The 20,859-nt window shown below is 47.9% G+C and overlaps 1 protein-coding gene across 1 annotated transcript in view; it reads right to left on the bottom strand.

The window, feature by feature from the left end:
- LOC119394463 (LHFPL tetraspan subfamily member 2a protein-like) overlaps positions 1-19,959 on the bottom strand; it is a 116,687-nt gene extending 96,728 nt beyond the window's left edge. Inside the window, exon 1 of the mRNA XM_037661764.2 lies at positions 19,569-19,959. The gene's annotated coding sequence lies outside the window, so the exon portion shown is untranslated. The remainder of the gene's footprint in view (positions 1-19,568) is intronic.
- Positions 19,960-20,859: the final 900 nt, after the last annotated feature.

The raw sequence follows: 20,859 nt of genomic DNA, 5'->3' as shown, positions 1-20,859 counted from the left end.
TCGGCCTGTGTTTCATTTCCTGTCCTCCCCCCTCCCTTTACAGCCACGCATGCAGGGTGCAGCCACGCGAGACTTGTTGCTGCAGCGCCCTATCGCGCCTCTTTCGTGCGCCGACTGCGCGCGCTGTTTTGACGACTCGCTAATAAAGGCGTCGAAAGACGACAACCACAGGCGTCGCCTATTTGCCTGCCTGCAGAGTTAGGCCTTCGTTCAGGTCTTATTTATTTATTTTCTTCGGTGACTCCAGCGTACGCGACGCAGTGCAAGCCAATTTCCTAGGGCACCGATAAGCTCCGTTACTCGAAGGAGAATGACACATAGTGACGTGCTTTTTGAGGATGCAGGCCGTAGCGGTTTGTTCGGATGACAATAAGAAGCGGCGGTTTCTTCGTGAAATGGGCACAGTGCAGGCTCAAGTGCGCCGTTGCTTTGAGTGCCTGGCGGCGCAGTGTTATACAGGGTTGGCCACATTTAGAGGAAGCACCTAATTAGTATCCAAAAACCTAGAGAAGTCGATGTTCAGCGCCATATTAAGCAGGCTTATCAACACGATCATAACGCGACGTTGAAGGCAAGTTCCCCTCGTCAAGTAGAAGAAATGTTCCGCTTGTACCGGCTCGGATACTCTGGTGTTTCCATTAAACCTCGAACACGGAGATTTCCCGCAAAAAGACTAGGCAACGACACAACGTCAATTTTAGAGTTCGTTGTTTTCCTCCTCCTTTTCATTTCACCGCGGTGACCCATATAACACAACTACGGAGCCTTGCCTTCGATGTCGACACTTAGGCCTGAGTAGTGGATCGCGTCTCCCGTGAGAAATGACGCGCACCGATCGACATACGATGCGGCAAGCAACCTGACACGAGGCAAAACAAATCTGAAATGAAAACTGCGTCGCGTAATATTGAATGATAAATAAAATGACAAAAACTACCTCAAGTCCAACAAACTTTTGAAAACTTTTTTATGCCAACGTAAATCTTTTTTCTTTAAAAAGATTGCCCTAACGAACAACTATAAGCGGCAACATCCATACATTTTGCCGACGTTTGATGATCTTCGTAGACTATTATTATTGTGGCCTGCTTTCAAAACGTACATAGAATTAAAAGTGAGGAAAACAAAGCAAGGAGCGGGCCTGCCATCTGCCACCAAAGGAGGCACAGCGCCTGCCTAAAGGGGCGACAGAAGCGTAGGTATGAAATATGCAATAAATATATGGACAGATGAGAGAGAGAGAGAGCTCTATGCCTCGAGTAAAACAGCCAGCTCGAGTAAAACAGCAACGCAAATACAGTACGGCGGTAGAAACCGAAAGCAAAAAAGATAACTGCAAGCCTTGATTTAAAAACGATGCTAAAATTATAACAAACGTGGTCTCCGTGCAAACTATATATATATACATAGCATCCAAAGTTCTACAAGCCCAAATTGATCTAGCAACATTGAAGTATCTTCCGGTCGGAAAATTACAAAGAACACCGTCACATGCTGCCACACGAGTCGACACCGGACAAGAAAAAGATAAAACAAGTAACTTTTTGTTTGCTCCTTTCTTTTTATTTCTCCGCTCTCATTCGGAAACAGCGACAGAGTACAGCACGCCCGCGCTCGCAGCGCGTCAAGCTCGCAAACATCGCAGCATCGCGTCTGGCGCTCTCATAAACTATACATGACATGTATCCGGTCATGGGCGTAGCATAAGCCTTCCTCGGCGCTTCATTCCCGTCTCGTGACGCCATGATAGACGACCAGACATGCTCGTTCCTGTGTTCGCCAATGAAGAAAACCGACGAAAAAATGAACAGCACCGCAGTAAATACCAGCAAAAACAAACAACACTCGCTCTCCGAGGAATGTATTATATTATACCGCGCAGAGGAGCGCGCGTCGCACGGTCTTCGAGGGGGCTTTTGAAGCGGCGAGTAAGCCATGCGCCACAACCACGCTCAAGGGGCGCGCCCGATATTTCTGCGCATGCATGCATGCATGCATGCGCAAAACGCGTTTTTCTCGAACCGTGGGGTGTACGTACACGAAGCAGCCAGCTCGACCGATTGGCCTTCGTGTTTTGTTTTTTCCCGTTCTAGTATACGCGCCTCAGCTGGGCGTCCCATCTCTCAGCCCTTTCTTTCCGCGGCCACGGAGCAGGCATTTCCCACGGCGGCTGGTGCATGCATGGCCGATGCATGCGCGCGTTGATTTTGCTTTTGGAAGCCGAGACGCAGGCGTCGGCTCTCCGTGGTCGCCCTGTAAGGCGTCACGGTGCCCATCTCGAAACGCACCAGCCGGCTGATGCCTGTTGCTCTTGTTCCTTACGCGAGCCGCTGACGACCGAGAGCGGCGCATAGTTGGCGTGCCTGCCGCTTCGTAGCAGGGAAGCGTATCTTCCTGCGCCCCTTTCAGTCGCGTTGTCTCCCTACGAAGACGCACAGCCGCTGTAGCTTAGTGGATGAGGTGCTGCGCTGCTAAGATCGAGGACTCGGGTTCGATTCCCTGTCAGGACGGCCGCAGATAGGTAGGAGCGATATTAAAAATAAAGAAATAAAACAAAATAAAAAGAAAACAACCGTTTACTGTTTATTTAAGAGAGGAGATGGGAAAAAGTGCAAACATAGGGATGTGAGCCCGTTGTTAGACCGACTGGATACACCGCACTGGAGGAAGGGTGCAACGGTGAAAAAATAGTGTAGCGTCTCCCTTCTATATTGACTTAGGTTCACGTGAAAAGGAACCACAGGCATATTATTTTTCCCACATTACACGCAAGTTACATTTCAATATTTTCGATCGGTAGCGACATGACCAATTTCAAACATCGCGCTAACTGTAAGGGAAGCTATCTGCTAACTAAAGCAGTGCAATACTCTTTACCAATAAGAATACAATGCGAAATTCAAACAGATGTGCTATCATGCTTGAAGAGAAGTTAAGTAATTTCCGGGGTTTTATGTGCCAAAACCACGATAATATAATGAGGCACGCCGTAGTGGAGGACTCCGGAAAATTCGACCACCTAAGGTTGATTAATGTGCACCTAAATCTAAGCAGATGGGCCTCTAGCATTTTCGCTTCCATCGAAAAAGTGATCGCCGTGGCCGGGATCCAAACCGTGCCGTTCGGTTCAGCAGCCAAGCACCGTCACCACTGCACCACCGCAGCGGCTGTGTTGCCCTGTATCACTGTTGCCCGGTATCAGCTTTCTTTCTATCATCAGGAGCCTGTAAACTTAACAAACAGCGCATCAATGCGTAACAAATACTTCAGATAATTTCACGACGTAGTAAGTATTACGCAAGTGGTCAATATCAGTATAGCTAATCACATCTGTTATTATGAGGACTGGCTCGATATAGAAGGTGCGGCTTTTAACTTCTTTCCGTGCTGGTTTTACGTAAGTCTTTCTAGCAAAATACATCCACATGAACGTTTGACCCTTTTCCTATTTTCACCCTCCAGGACGAGCTCCGACAGCTTAGTTTGCACGACGTAATACAGGGCAAAGCGAGAGCGAATAACGAAGAGTGCGCGTGCCGCGCTCTCCTTGTCCTTTTGTGGAGGTGCGCTCTGCAGTGCAGCATCATGGATCCAGACGAACTAGCCCGGTCCCATATCTTGCCACAGCTTAGTGTGCAGCGGGCGAGAATTGCTGCTACAAACACGCCATAAAAGAGGAGGTAGAAAATCTAACAAAAGAAATGTGAAAGATAGAAATTAGGTTCAGGGCAAAAAAACCCAACGCAGGGTATACCTTTGCCATTGTGACGCGTCAGCTGCAAAGACGGCGATCGTTCGATGCTTCCTTAAAAAACCTTGAAGCAGTTCATTTTGAGTGAGTATTTGTGAAGAACTTGACCTGCTTTTAAAAAAAAAACATTGTGGAACAATATTTCTAGAAATTCTTAATAAATCTTACTCAGAATTTCTGCCCTTCCGTCATGGAGATGGAGCGATCTTGGCTTCGGGTCTTTTGAGAAGGGCTGCAGTTTGAAATGTCCTTTAGAGGAATGCTCGTTTTAGGTTCCATAAATCCGTAGTCGGCAAGGTGAAAGACAGACAGCGAGTCTATGGTATAGCTAGTATTAGTATAGTATGATTGATATTAGTAAAGTAGGTTACCTCGACTGCGCATGTAATCAGGCAGAAGCGTTTCTACCAGTACATAGATCGCTATTTCAACGCACTGAAAACGACAAAAGTTAGGAAGTAACACACAAAAGAAGCATCGAACACACGAAAGAATACAAAAAAAGCACCCCCCGCCCCGCCCTTTCCCGCCTTGTAATGCTTTGCGGCGATGTAAGTATTGAATAAATTCATCATCCACCGCACTAGCCAGGCTCATCCGCGGTCGAAACACCCGTCGTTAAGCACATGGCTTCATTGTCAACTTCCACACCGTCCGGAGTTGCTGAACATGGACCTTAATTGTAGTACTTGTTTTTGCACTTAAGCCCCGTCGAAATGCTACGGCCACGGACCGAACTCCAACCCGCACCCTTGCGCAACCGACCGAGCCAGCCGCGGCGGGTCCGTTTTGTGGCTCTCATCGGCAGACGCGATATCTTCGGCTGCACTGCACAGATGAGGCGACGAGACGCTTACACTAAATGCCGGCGGAGGAGAGACTACGGCAACTTAGCGCGCACATTATTCATCGTCATGCGGGAGGGCAAGATGGGGGGCTGCCGACGGCGCAGCCAGTTCGGCGAACCCGTCGTCTCACTCCCGCGATGGTGACGTCAGCCGTCGCCCCGACGCGGGAGTGACGGCAGGCGGAAGTCGGGGCTCGCGCACCACGTGCTCCGCCGATACCGCGCAAGACACCGCTGGCCTCGCGTGCCCCGCTATCCTGTGTTTACAAGGCGGTCGAATTTGTGAGCATCCGCCGCACCGAGTTTAGAGTTCGAGGAAGGCGAATGCAACACGTCTTGTCGTCTAAAGGAAAAACAGGCTGCCGATAGTGTGCAACCTACTGCTCTTGCTGGAGGAAACTGCCGAGTTTGTAATCAAAAAGGCGGTGTGGAGCACGAAGAAAAGGTTCCCATTCTGAAACGAAACAAGCCTCAGCGGCGACTGTATGGACGCTGCAACTTTCATGGCGAGAGAAACGTGGTGACAACAGAAAAGCAAGCAGCACAGCTCCACTTTGACCGAATTCCTCACATCACGTAAAAGGTGCAAGGCGTGATGAGGTGAGCAGCAAAAGCTACATGAAGCTACGTGATGTAGCAGACAGTGGTTGGGGTACAAGATTTGATTATCGGGCTGGTCCTTCACAAAGTGAAGTCCTCGCATGAAGCGTTACTTACATCCATATATTAAAACATACAGATCCCATACAGATAAAGACTCCAGATTTGATGACTTCGCTCAACCTACGCTTGATCCCGTCGTGTTGCGGTGCATTCCGGACTCCTCACCTCTTGTTTCAGCGGTCGCCATCGATATGAAGTTGACCTCATCTCAACTTCGTTACCGAGGTTGACGTCGTGTACCCAAGCTTAAAGGGGTGGTGCCACCAAATTTGTGGCTTGCGCGTTCTTTGCTGTAGGTGTTTCCTATAGCTCTAGGAAGCATGATGCACGCACCAAGATTCATGTATTCTCGCTAAATAATTTAATATAGCCTTTTGATGTGGACAACTTTCGGTTTCGGTTTCTGGGCGCCGAGGTTGGGCAGTGACGTAGAAGTGTAGGAGGCGTGGTCGCGTGACCACACAAGGCTGTGACGCACATAGCCAGGAAGCGATCGAAACTCGGCGAGTTATGTAGCAACCGATGCTTTGCCGGTACTATAGTGAACTAGAATGTATTCTAGTTCACTACAACCGGTACGTACGTTGCGGAAGTGGCGGAGGTCCGGAGGTCACTCACGCTAATACAGTAGATTTGGTGTGACGTCACTACAACTTTCGTTTCCTACAGATCTACGTCAGTGTTGGCGCGCTAGCGATGGGTTTCGATCGGGAGAATGGGCATTTAGGTACACTTTGGCAGAAAATTAAAATATATTCTAAACGTTTGCTGTGTCCGACCCTTCGTGTGGAATGTCCTTGCATACAGAGGAAACCCATAACAGGCTTGTTATAGCCTCGAAATTTGATGGCACCACCCCTTTAACTTTACTTATTGAGTTCAAGGCCACGCACTCAATGTCAAATGCGTTTCACAGAGCGTGACTCTAAGTAGACATGTTCTAGTGCCTCTTGTACAGGAAGCTCGAGGTCGTACGATACGGTAAAAAAAAAGGGGACAAAAATGATTCTATGAAGCATTCACTTCATAGTCTTAGCTGCGAAATATACTTTCAAGGAGCAGTGAAGCCTGAATAACCTATTCAGGCTTCAGCGTGCAACTCAGACTACCATGTAATTTCCACACGCCAGCTGCACCATGTAGAAATTGACAGCAGAATGTAGTAACCACCGTCGACTCGGTGTTCATTCAGGAGAAGTCATGAACATAACTATTTGTGCAAACTCTAAACTCGACTCAACCGTGCATTCAAATCTTCCTCAAGCTCACGTGTGAGACTGACGTCAACAGTATTGGCGTCACTCAGAGACTTCGTGAAAGACGCCATCCTCACAGCAAAAACTTTTCAGCGCGCTACTAGGAAACGAAAGACGACGCAGACAGCACCACAGGGCACAAAGCAAGCGCGAACTAACAACTGTTCATGTTACAAAATCACGACGAAATATATGACGAAAAAAGGAGAGGGGGTAAAACCATTCACACATGCGCAAGAAACACATCAGGGGTAATCCTATCCTTAATATGACGCCCACTATGGAACAGCCACCTGGCTCTTCTGGCCATCCTCACCTACATTCTGCGAGGTCATCTCGACGTAATGTGGTCGAAACCTTCGGGAGTGTGCGTACGTGCTTATGCCTTTCTACCATCGCGTCTTCAATCGATATAGTCTTATTAATGTGAGAACGGTGCCAACATAAAACCTGATGAGCCGGCGGAGTTGTCAAACATGAACTCATCTGACGTATGAAAATAAGTTCTGACGTATGATGCGTAAACAAAGCCGTTCAGTGACAGTGCCAGCGCTAACACAATGGACGCATCTGGACCCAGAAGAATCTCTTTCAAAGCTTGCGTTTTGAGAAAAACGATGTCGAATAAAAATAAAGGAAATTCCACTCTGTTTTCACCGCGCACCGGCATACTCGTATCACAGGGAGGAGGAGGGGGAACACAAAAGGCATAAGATTCCGTATTCGAGCATTCGTATCAAACATAAAGGTGTGGTGCCTCGGTTTCAATTTCAACTAGCGCCGCAGATCACTCCATGGGCGAAGCGTTGAATCGGGGCAGTCGGAAACGCGGTCCTCAATCGGCCACCGCTGACGAACTGGGCAGAAAACGCGACAGGGAATAAGCCGACCGACACGCTTACCCGAGACCGCTCGCGTAACTGTATCCGCTCAATCTCTCGCCCTCGCTTGACGCTATCGCAGTGCCCGGAGGAGGCACCGAACCTGACACGAGAAATGCGATTCGAGCACCGGTTTGGTCCGTCCCTTTGTGCGCTGTAACGTATAAAAAAAAAAAAGGATTCTCACAAAACTAGACTCGGTGATTCGAGAACACGGAAGGCGATGGATATGTCGAATTCAGGGGAACTGCCGTTGTTGGTCCACTGGACCCGTACGCGACCTCTGTGAACGGGCCACCACAGATAATTAGACAATATGGCAGAAGTCTCCAAGCGTTCACAACAGGTTTCCGGGCTCCGCGCACGGTGGAGGTTTTATTTACGAGCGGCTATCTTATGGGAAGCTTTCGTTGTTCACTGCGACGTAATATCCAACGTGGCCCTCTGTGTGACATGCACTGTATGTCACATTGAGTTAAGGCCTCGTTGGATACGACGGCCGCCCCAACGGGGGTTTCGACAGCGGTGCGACGTCGAAACAGCGCTAGTCGAACGTGTTGAGTACCGCTTTTTTCACACCCACTTCTGGGCAGGTTTATCCAGGGGCGTAGGCAGATTTTTTTTTTTTTGGGGGGGGGGGGGGGGGTGCACGTCCTTGATCTGAAGTGGGGGCTGGGCAGGCAGATGTGGTCAAGTGTCATTTTGTGCTCTGTTTGCCATGGCAAAAAAATAAAATTTGGGGGGGGGGGGGGGGGGTGAGGCACGGGCCTGGTGTGCCACCCCCTGGCTACGCCACTGGGTTTATCCAATATGTCAACGAGCATTAAAAAAGATCGATCGAAACTTCGTCTCCACAGTTTTCCAGGCTACAACCGAGCGTTGGCTCAAGAGTGGCCACCATGCACTGACGCTGGAATGGTCAAGGATAGACAGTTAACAATTTTTAACGATTACCCCGGAGATGTTAGCCTGCATCGCCTGGCTTGCTACTCCATGTGACGGCTATTGAATACGATATATACAGTGATTAGGTAAACACACAAGATGAGCCAAATCTCGACGTCAAGTGCGATGAGCTAACGTCATTGCGTTCGTGTATAGTATGCAGCGATGAACTCGTAGCTAACCCGTACAAAGCCATAGGTGCAGTTGCTTTGTAAACGACCATTCGTAGAAACGCTCCCGTGTCCTGCTGCAAGCCGGCCTCCACTGCAGTGTCATAAGCAGCCATGAGCAGTAGATACACGGTGATGGATTCCACAAAATACTGCTCCAATTCACACGCAACACAGGCCTTACGGCACACGCATAATAAACACCGAGCATTACGCCTTAAGGACAAATCTTCGTAGCAATAAAAAGAGTGAAACGTGAGATGAGCGTTAGAAATAACAGAATGGCTATATTCACCTGTCCGACACTGTGCAAGTGTGGACCACGACTTCAGAGTAGAAAGCGAGCTTTTAGCAAACGGGCGAAAACTACACGATTCTGACAATACGAAGTATATACGGAGGAAATTGCCGCGGCACACTGCGACATCGTCGTATTTCTGGAAAGAGTTGTTGTGTGCGTGATTAAAACTTTCCCCTTCATGCGAACTCAGTGTGTTTGCGATTGCATCCTGGTTCGCCGACGTGTTTACATCGCCGCGACAGAGCGTCGGCACCGGCGGCGAGTCTCGTCCCGCGAAAGAGCGATCGCGTTTCTCCGGCGATGGGTCAACCCGACACTGGTACACGTCAGGGACACACCAGCCGAACGGGAAGGAAATCACGCCAGCAACGCGAGAGAGTGCGAGACAAGCCGTCAAACGCAATCCGCAGTATCACTTCGACGACGATTACGAGACATAGACGAACAGGAAAATAGCTCAAACACGACTATAGTTGTTTCGTGTTCGTGGTCTACGTTTCTCAATACGAGCGCTGTCATAGCAAAACTTGAGGACGCTTGAGCTTGACCTTCGAGAGTAGAACGTCAATAGCGTGGTCGGGCCCTTTAGCACATCGTGGTCTCATTCGCTCGCTACGCTTTCCTTCTAAGTGGAAGCCTTGCCACGTGGAAAGCAGCGCCTGCGTGCGTAACATTTCTAATCCATAGGTCTATTTTCACGAGGCCGTAGGAAACAACTGACTTAACAGTCGGTAGTGCTTTTACGTACCAAATGGCACAAGGGGCGTTGTTCTCCCCGTAAATACTCCCGCATGAACACTACGGCGCTTACGTTCGTTATTTCATCGTTAATGCGACAGATTGACCTGATCGTCTCTCCGCAATGTTCTTGCTTGGCCTACTCGCACAATCGCTGCATTCCTTCTCTCCGCCTTTACGTATCGGCAGGTTGTGATAGCTTCACGTGACCGCCTGCCTCGCCTGTATCGCTCGGACATGTCCAGGCTCGCGGAATTTTCACACGCGCAGGCGCGTGTTAGCGGAAAATAAAATGGCGCGATAGCTTTCAGGTGTCTCTACGTTAAAATTTAAATTTCGATGGACCGAAAATTCTCTTTTCGATTTTAAGAACTTCCCGGTTTAACGAAATAATTCGAGCGCACATATCACTTCGTTAAATCGAGTTTCAGCTGCATCATGATTTTTCGCTCACAACGAACGACGCCGACACCGACGCCGACACCGACGCCGACACAGGAGTTTATGTGAAACGAGCTATTTAACGTTGTCGCGTGAAAATCGTAATGAGAAATCAACTGGCCCACTATTGCCCTGCAAGCAAGAATCCACAGAACGAGCAGCAACTACCAAGCGAATTGTTTCAGTGATTATGGTTCTTTTAAAGTGCTCCTGGTTGTGCAAGATAGCACAGTTTGAATCCTTAAATTTCTTCCTTGATTTGGCGGGCTCTACTCACAACAAATAACGATGTTTACTTGACCAATATAATAAATAGTTAATTACATTTTGAGCAAACTTTATAACGGTATGGGTTGGAAGCAGGCCCGTAGCCAGGGAAAGCCCCCCCCCCCCCCCCCCCCCCGAAAAAAATTCCTGGCTACGGGCCTGGTTGGAAGTTACGAATCATAGCCGATGAGTTCGCAAAGCCAACACTTCAAGCAAAATCTGAGAACGGCGCTCTATTGTAGTCTGACACTTGCTTCTCTTATTTAACGATTAGAAAGTTCTATGCAATGAACAATAAAAATAACCAAGACGGCAATGTATATAACACCGCACACTTGGGGAATAAGAATCTTGTAGCAGGTGACATCTCGAAAATTCGTGCCAGGAGGATACCCTTCCTATCTCATCGCCATCGGCTATGCGATTTGCAAGTCGTAATGTACCGCTCATGATAAGCTAAAATGTGAATTCGTAAAGGTGTCGATTTCCTGCGCAGGTTCTTTGACTATCCGAGTTTATTGACAAGAAATGTGACTGTGTGGGCTAGTTGGTCATGACAAGAGCTGTAGCGCAAAACCGGGTACGAAGTTAGAGACGTGAGTTGGGCTAGTTGTTGCCTATTATAACTGCAGACACAATTGCTGATTAGATCGCGAACACAAATATGCGCTCCGTCCTGTCTGTCGTCTCTACCTTGTTCGTTGTTTTTTTGTGCTAATCAGTTATGTCTGCGGGTACGAAGAGCGTAGAACGCACGAGGACGATAGCTACTTTTTTAAATACAATTTTTCTTCTTTGGTTTGTCTTTGTTCAGTCTGGTATCTTTGCATTGCTCATTTCCACGTGCTCTTCTTTTCAGGCGTTCTTTTTTTTTCACGTTATATACATATACTCGCGATCTGCATAATAAACTCAATCGGAGGTTGGCGCTCGTACTCGTGTGTTCTATGTTCTTAGTCCCCGGTTTTTCGCTATAGCTCTTGTTATTCACATCACTTGTGCTGTAACGAGCGATTCTTTAAAATTTTGCGAAGTTTAAAAAAAAATTAAGGCAGCTGCGCAATAGTGATGAAGGAAGAGCGGAGCCTTCTTTGTTTCTACTTAGTTTGCTCTATTTCTTTCGTTCCACTCTTCTCTCAATTTCTTTTAAGTCTTTTTGGTCTCTGTTGGTTTCTATTTCTCTCTCTCTCTCTCTCTCTCTCTCTCTATATATAATATATATATATATATATATATATATATATATATATATATATATATATATATATATAGATATATATATATATATATATATATATATATATATATATATATATATATATATATATATATATATATATAATTCCAAAGAAACTTCTGCAGGTCCGGTGCACATGTAGTTGAAGAAATGAAGGAGCACACGTAAATGAGTAAAAATATGCAATTTTCGTAAGTGTGCTCCTACATTTCTTCAACTATATATATATATATATATATATATATATATATATATATATATATATATATATATATATATATATATATATATATATATATATATATATATATATATATATACGCGCTAGAAAAGTAGAGACCATTGATGATGACGATAGTTTATGCGAACGCGTAATGGCATGACGAAAAGCATAACAGTTCCTCTGTCAAAAAATGCAAGAACACCGTATCGTGATTTTGGGGCGTAAAACCCCAGCAGTTCTTATTACTGCATACATATTCGGCACGCTCTTGTGACACGCGCAGGAAGAAGCGCAAGAGCAATGGGCGGCGCAGTCCATTCGATTTGTCACGCACAGCGCACCCCTCCGAGATGCATGCACCGGGCCGACTCCGGGAGTCCAAATATAGCAGCGAGATTTGAGCGAGCGATTCAGCGAGAAGTCACAGCGACGTGTCCCGCGCTCGTTGCCACTCGCCTCTGGGCGTGTCGTCGTCGTCCTTGACCCTCGAGAGAGAAGATGCGACCGTTATAGCGCCGTGGGGCCTCACTCGCGTGTATCACTTAATAGCGTGCAGCACTTGCGGAAGCCAGGGACTCGCACCGTGCAGCGTGTCGCCGCATCAATTCCACTGGAAGTTGGAAGACCGCCGTAGAGTTTCCTGCAGAAATTACTAGCGATTGGAGGCATATAGGTCGGCAAAAAAAAAAAAAAAAAACTGGAGCTCACCCATGACTCACTCAAGAAAATCTTTTTGCTCGTAGGGCTCACTCGAACTTCGACTCACCAAAATTTTCCTCAACCGGACTCAGTCAGACTCGGACTCACCAAAGCATTATTCACCCGGACTCACTCGGAGTCACACTCACGGCCCGAAAGTCTGAGTGAGTCGACTCATGAGTCAGTTTGTCGACCTACGCTCGGAGGTACAGTGTGAGGTCGTAATGGAGGTAATAATGTTTAGTGCGTGTAGCGGTACACTGCGTTTCACGTAGTTTCATTCCTTCTCCGTAATGACTGCATTTATTTGCAATATAGTACGGACGTGTGTGTGCGTGTGTGTGCGCGCTTGAAATCCCCAACATATGTTGCTGTGCGCAGCCAACCAAGTCCTGTCAACCTGCCTGTGAGAGCTTTTCGCCTAGGGGACCTTCAACTTGTACACTGGAAATTAAATTGAATTCATCTTGCTCTCCTACCTAAAATTGCCAAAACTTCACACCTCTCGCTTCAAGCGGCCTTGTGACTTTGCAAATTGGACATTTCCAATGAAATAATGAGCAGTAGTGCAATGATCCGCCGCGATTATGCCTTTCTGCGAAGTCGCATTGCCTTCTGCGTTTAGGAAAACAAGACCAAAACCAAGCTCGTAAGAGTTAAGTATTTCCATAGCCGGGCAGTCGGAGTTCCTTCGGGTGATATTATGAACTTTACGCAATATCATTACGTGCTATCTTTTCGTGGCACAGTGTAACTAGCTCAAACAGCCTCAGAATTAGGTATTCTGTCGGATCCAGAGATTCATTCGCATACAAAATTTGTCACGATCAAAAGCAAGCCAGTGCACTGGATTATCTGAATTTCGAACGTCGCAGAGAGACGCCTCTGCCAGGCTTCAAGATGCCTGCCGCCTATTCTTCGTTTTTATCACAAAGTATAAATAAGCTGGTAATGCAAAGTTATATAAGGCTATCCAACTGATCGGCAGCCAAGCTAACCGGCAGGCTAAATAAGTTGCTGCGGCAGATCTTTGCTGAAGAGGGCGCCGAGTCACACGTCGTTACGACCCGGCAAGTGCACAGGCGCCGTCGCCAATTTGTGCCACGACGCCCGGCAATACTCCAGCGCGCGGCCTCTCGCTAATCAGCTGCTCATTTGTTCGTTAACGACGTTTCACTTCCCAATGTAACCACGCGCCTCCTGCGACGAACGCTTCGAGGTCGCCAGAGAGACTCCCACGGCGGGTTCTCTCCAGCCCGTTACAAAAGCTCAGCCAAATACGTACTGCTATAGTCTTCTTTTCGTAGTAGTTGTCGGAAGAGGTTTTTTTCCTTTCTTTCTTTTTTTATGGAAGTAAAAAATAAAGAGGTCTCGTAAACCACCACGCTCCTAAATTCAACGAGGTAGTTCGCACGCGAAAGAGCATGCGAACCGTTACTTCGCCATGCTTTATTTCACGCATATGTTGCTGCACGTAATGCCGTCGTCAAATGTATGTGGAATAAAGAAACGAAGGTAAGGACTGAATACTTCCTCAGCCTCGGCACAGCATGGTATTCCGGTTTCATTTACGTCGGTGAGGTTTATTGGCGTAAAAGCTGCTATACATACGGTAATTGTTAAGCATATACGGTAATTGTTACATTGTTACAAGCATATACATATACGGTAATTGTTAGCGGGTAATCTTAATACATGCGTTCACAAATTGCCCGGTAGTTGGGATTTCTCAAGTCCCAACTCCCGTAATACATTTTTCGCCGATTCATTCATTCATTCAAGAACACACATCGCCCTGATGGGCACTATTACAGGTTATATATTAGTGTAATCTCTCGGTGAGCGCAACATTTAAACGCCAGTGATCGCAAAAGCAAAACCATGCATCAGAAACGAAATTCGAGCGCGAAGAGGGCTTAGAACAGAGGTCATGCACTACGTAGTACCTCGACAATATGAAATTTGTTGCAGAGACTGCCAGCTGCTGCCAACTACGCGTTGTAGACTGACCCAGGTGTAATATCAACGCATGTGTCGAGAAATATGCCCATCTTTGTAAGCGAACAACCATAGGCGTGTGAAGTAGCATGCTTTCGACGACCCTATAACCTAACCGATTGCGTGTTCGTGTATGAATACCGCCACACTCGTGGCGTTTCGACCGAAGTAATTCCGAGCAGGCTAGATTATACCATAGAGAGCTTCGGCTGGCCATGTAGACGAAAGGTGCATTACCATGCACTGTCAATGAAGTTCGTTCAAGTCCAGAGTTAAGGACTAGAAAGGTGTCGGGGGTGAGACGTTGTGCGCAAACAGGTTGTTTGCTCACACTGCTTGACTTCATCAGGAGTTTTTTTGAAAAAGCGCAGCAGCCCCGTTAAAAGACGTTCATCCCTTCAACAAACACTGTAGCGACGAGCCGAGTGACGCGTGCATCAGTGTTTACTCTCGGTTATACGGAGATCAATCGTTTTGAATCGACGAACTCTCGTAGACGAGGTGGTAGTTGAACATAACTGCCATTCATCCATCCATTTATGTATTCATGCATTTATCCATCCCCTGCTGTCCACATTAATACAACTAAGTTCCAGTCGAAACCAAAAACAATAACGTGCAGTGTGAGGCTGTTTGCTACTTTCGCTGCCGATAAGAACGTTTCTGCACGCGAATCTTGCAAACTGGAAATAACCGTCACGCTTGACTACGTCGTTATATACGCTGCTGATCACGAGGCTGCGGGTTCGATAAGCTACTGCGGCGGCCACGAAAACAGTCGTGTGCTATAGCACAGTGCCCAGACTGAAGAACGTGACACCCTCAATGGTTAATCCAGAGTCCCTCCCAACCACGACGTCTCTCAGACCTCCGGTGGCGCTTCGGAGGGTGTTAAGGGCAACAAACGATTCAACCACGTCGTGAAACTTATAGAGACACGTGTAAGTGGAACTCAATCACACCTAACGGTACGTACCACAAGTGGAAACGTGCATTCGGCACTACCACAACTTGAGGTCCACTTTTGACACACGCGGGCTGTAAACAACAAACATTAAATTCTTTGCGAGGAAGATGCGCTGAGGTGAGCTGAATGGGATCCAGCCAGGCATAACCAGTACAATGCCCGACAGAGTTAATAAGGAAGGCGATACAGGCGCGTTCCCGTTAACTATGGCAGTGAACGTACCCAATGAAGAGGGAGCGAATGCGCCGCTTCGACAGAGAGCGTCGTCCGCCGCATCGCCTCCCACGGGCCCCAACTTTTCTTTGCGAGAGGGCAGACGAGAAGGGAGGAGGGCGTGCCTCGATGCAACGGCATTTCCGGAGAGCGACGGAGTCGTCAAGTGGCGTACCACTACTGCAGCCGGAGACAAAGGCAGGCCGAGATCACGCGCTACGCTCAGTGGGAGAATGCAGCAGTAGTCTCCAAATGATGAGGCCGCCGAGACCCGGTCAGCAGTCGTCTCGTCGGTCGGGGGCGGCGCTTTTCTTTTGAGTTGACCGCGCTCGCATCCTCTCGAGCGAGCTTCGGTGGCGGTACGCGAGAGCAGAAACGACGCCGTCTCAAATCTCAATGTGTACGCGTTCTTTTCTTTATCCTTTTTTTTTTTTTTGCGCGACACTTACTTGACGAGAACGAAAACAGAGCCGACTACGGAAACCTCGCGTGAGATAGCGAGGAGACTGATGAAGGCCGGAAGCCCATAAACAAAAGGCACCAAAGGTGGAGGGCGAGGACCGGCGAGCACCAATGCAAGGACAGACGCGTACAATAAACAAAACAAAGCGTAGGCAAGAGAATGAGCAAGCAAACGCGCGCACACACAGAGGAAAAGAAACTCGGGCAACAAAAGTCCAGCGGCAGCGGCAAACGCTCCGTGGGGACACCAGTGTGCCGAGACTGGCTTTGATGGAGTGGCCGAGGCGAGCGGACAGGCAGCGGCAGGCCACGGTTCACGTGCTCTCTCGAGGAGGGAGCCGCGACAGACCCACAGCTCTCGGGAATGTGCGACGTCTGACTGAGGGCGTGTCCGCGAAGCGAAAGAAAGTACGCGCCGAACATCGCAACACCAAAAGAAGAAAGTGCGGTAAGGTTCGCGCTCGACCCTCCTCCCATCTCCGCCGCCGCCCCCTCGCTTCACACGGTCGCGACTCGCAGCGAACACTTGGATGTCCTCCTCCTCTCAAGCCGGGGGGCCCCACTCGGGCAAAAGGGAACGACGGGAGCCGATAAGCTTTCGCCACCGCGTGTTAAAGGACGGCGCGCTGTTTAATGAGGCGTCCCGCTCGCGACCTGACCCCGCCGTCGAATCGAAGGGACCCAGCGCACTGACGAAAAGTAATTACGGCGCGAATTTACTGCGACGACAACGCGAACGGCCTCTCTCAGGTGGGCTTCCGAACGTAAATAAAGCGAGATGCAACGACCAACTCGCGATTGTTGACCGACGCTGCGCAGCTAGTCGATCACAAATGCCTAGTACGGATACTTGGGACTCGCGGAAAGAAAAACCTGTAGCAGGGTCTGTGTAGGTCGCGAGTTCATGGTTTGAATATTTGACAACTCGTTTAAGTAACGTGGTTCAAGGTAGCAAATCAAACAGCATTTAGTTTGAGGACAGTTGCCAGGAATTGAGATTTCTGTTCTTAGTGATGAATGTTGGAATGTATTAACTTATCTTTTCATTTGTTGCTTTTCTGGCGGAGCGCCCATTTTTATCCTGCCAGTCTTCGACAACAAAGTTTGTTTTCTACATGCACTTGAACATACATTGCCCAAGTGTGCCGTTTGAAGAAATGTTGAAGTCGACGAGATTGCGTAATGGCAACGCAATCTCAAAGCTTTTCATAAATACAAATGTTTCCTGCTCCATTACACTTCCCTACCTCTTCGCAGACATTAACGTCTTCTAGAGTAGAGTATTTTGCAATAGGATTGGAAGGTGGCTGCGCAGCACGTACGGCAGACACTTTTTCTAACCTAAACTACCGGTCAACTCCTATGACCAGTGTCCCTGCAAACTTATCGAACGCATTACTGATTCACGCCTCGTATCTTTGTCGAATCAATCCAACATGACCTCAAATCAAACAGGGCTCGTTTCTTTGTTAGACACAACCGAACGAAAAGAACAGAGAATGAAGACTACGAAGCTACAGGCGACATCTGTGGTTAGGATATTTCATGAAATAGTCAAGAAAGTCGACGGAAAAAACAGCCGTAGTTGTTTTTTCATCCACTTTAATCTCTTTCCATTGATATCATTATAGCTACAATACAGCTAAAGACTATACAATGCTCCCTCTACCATCCTTGCTTTCACTGACCGTTGATTTCATTAGGTCGAATCAAATACGTCTTTCCTACTGCAAAAAAGGCTTCAGAATACACTTTTAGCGTGATACTCGTTTATGTTCATCATAAACAGTTTCTTACTAGCTTTAGATTGAAGATTTACAACTGATTTGAACTGATTAGATTTCGCTCATGCCTTGAAATGATGTATCACACTGTCTCGTTCTAAAGATGAAAGAGTTTAACATTAATTTGACATCCTAGATTCAATTATGTACCTTCTAATTAACCGCTTCGAGAGAGAGATAGATAATAAAACGAGAGAAAAGCAGGTAGGCGAACCAGAATTGTAGCATCCGGTTTGCTACTCTAGACTAAGAGGAGGGGGAATGGGAAAGGAAAGCGGAGAGAAGAGCAGGCGCGCGATATCAACACGCCAATGACTGTATAGTTTCAAGACTGTTTCTTGTCAATTCAAGTGCACCCTATGGATCGGTTTAAGGACCGTTACCATTTCGTGTTTACATTTATGACTCACTGGTAAGTACGAACTGTTGCATTAGGCTCTTTGCTGATGATTGCGTGCTTTGTAGTCTATTCATAACACGCGTGACGTTTCTGTTCAGCACTTTATCGCACAGTGAAGTGGTGCGGTAAGTTACATATGAAAGTGATTTGCTGCCCAATGTAAACCAATGATGGCAACGCACTGCAAAGATGTCAGCGAAAACGCTGCCTAATAATTCGGCATTAACCACCGTCGCTTCATAATTATATCTTGACATCGAGGAATACGCACGGCTCAAACATGTAATTAACAACGGTAATCGCATGCTTGCAGTTCGGCACTGAAATTGCACCTCCGTTCCCTCAAGTTTAAAGTCTGACTTGTAGACGACGACCAGTTAGATCGAAGTTAGAATGTGTCATCAGCGCATTTGAATCCATTGAGAACGGCCACACGCCAGTTATTAATTGCTCCGGCTGCCCTATAGCTTCGTCAATGAGATATACTTTAAGTAGACAGCCAGAACTTCAATCGAGCCGCAAGTATTTAAACTGAAGCCTAGTTCACAAAATTGGCTACACTAACCCAACTTTTCAGAACAAGATAGTATACACGCAAACCGTCATTTACGTTTGAGAGCCAGCGGATGTTTAGGTAACCAACCACGCCCACGTGGAACGCTGGCAGCAAAATAAACCCAAGTCGTGTGTTTTACACATACAATAGAATATTTATTGCATTAGACAGAACGTAAACTAGCACACTAACACTACATCAAACAGCAAAAAGAATCTAAAAAAAAAATTAGGGAGGCGACGAAAGCTACATTATTGTAAATTCAGAAAACTTGGAGGAATGCTTGCGCTTGGTCAATATTTGTCTGAGTGTTAATCAGCCTTGCGTGGTCTATGGCATCCAGCGTAAAATGTGACGCGCAAATCATTGCACGATCACAAAATCAGAACGAATGTCTTACAGAAAAAAATTAAACAACTAGAAAGTAATAAAGCCGTTGGTTCGAGAAACTTGGCGATATATGGTCGCCGTCACCGGTGGAGACAGTGACGGATCGGTAGAGAAAAACAATAAGCGATCCTTTAAACAAATGATCAAAACTTTCCGATCGAGGCTACGGACAACATGAGAAATCGAGTGTCCTTTCGCGATTTTAAAGACAACGCGCGCCCGCAATCCCCAGATCCGATCACTGATATCAATAATAAGAAATGGCATAACACGTCGTCGTGTGTCATTACGAGGCCAGGCATTATTCCGTGGTTTCTACGCGTGGCCATTTCGGTGCACTGCAACGGCGCGCGAATATAAAGAAGAAAAAGAGGCTCACCTTTCGCTCGCCTGTCGCCTTTTGACTCGTCGAAAGGCCAACGTAGGGTCCACACGACGAGCTAGGCGACAAAGAAGCCTCAACGTCTGCGAAACTGTCACAACGAAGGGAGGGCTTTTGGAATCGGCACGTTCACAAGTCCAAGCGCGACACCAGCGAGCACGCCGCGCTGTTCCGAGTCCGCAAAGCAAATTCACGCGCTTTCCCGCCTTCGACAGCGCAGCGCGAGGCGCGACAGCGGCGGCCGGCACGCTAGGACGCTTGTCCTAGCACCCGACGCAGACACAACACGGCCATGGCCTTCGCCAGACGCGCGGCACGAGACGAATCGTCCGGGCTGTACACTGCGAAGCCAGTCTGCCGACATCAACGGCTGCGGAGAGCGCGCGCGGGCAGCAGCCGCGGCGGAGCGACGCACGCCGGGAAGACCCCGGGAGAATCCATTCGACGTCGCCTAGGGGAGGCTTCGATTGCACTGCGCCAGATCGGCCCTCCTTTTGAGAGACGCGTGCCGACAAAAGAAAGAACGGTGGTCGTAATACTGGCCCCGTGCCTTTGTGACAAAAGCCGTGCGACTTTCGGCTTCTCTTTCTGCGTGCCTCCGTCTCACGCTCGATCGTCCCGCTCTGCTCGTCTGCTGTAAAATGCCACCGCGAAGTCGCGCTCCCAGTTTTCGAAACTTTCGGAGAGTGAAGAGAAGGGGTCTCTATTGAAAATAAAAGAATAATATAAAGCGAAGAAAAATATGCATAACGGCCGCCGTGCCTGTGTCCAGACCAAGACAGGCCAGCGGGCTACGCGGTTTCCTGTAGTGGCCTGTCATGCGCAATGACCCGTAGGTGCCGGCGAAGGTGGCAAATGGCGCGAAGTAAGCGCAGTTCACGGACGACATCCGACAGGGTAGGGAACCATGGAAGATTTACTTCGAGTACATTACCTTTCTTTTTTTCTTTTCTTTCCTTGTCGTTTCGAGCACATTCGACGAGGGAGGGAAACTACCAGCCCACGGTGATCGCCGCGAGAAGGGCGGCGCACGATTACGATTCAATTGATTCCTCTTAGAAAGACTAAACTGAACTACGGGTTACGGACGTGCAATGCCCGGGAATAAAGAGAAAAATTACCCAAATGTCCGAGTGCTCCTTCTGTGTGTACGTATTCACCTGTATAAACACGAAGAAAGGAATCGAAGGAATGAGGGCGCATTCATTGAACTGGGCACACACAACCTCTGAGCATGGAAGAGACCAACCGATTCAATAACGGCTTCGCTGGCTGGCTGACTCGCTCG

This window comes from Rhipicephalus sanguineus, chromosome 5, assembly GCF_013339695.2.
Source record: "Rhipicephalus sanguineus isolate Rsan-2018 chromosome 5, BIME_Rsan_1.4, whole genome shotgun sequence".
Classification (NCBI taxonomy): Eukaryota; Metazoa; Arthropoda; class Arachnida; order Ixodida; family Ixodidae; genus Rhipicephalus; species Rhipicephalus sanguineus.
This window is presented reverse-complemented; position numbering and strand designations above follow the sequence as displayed.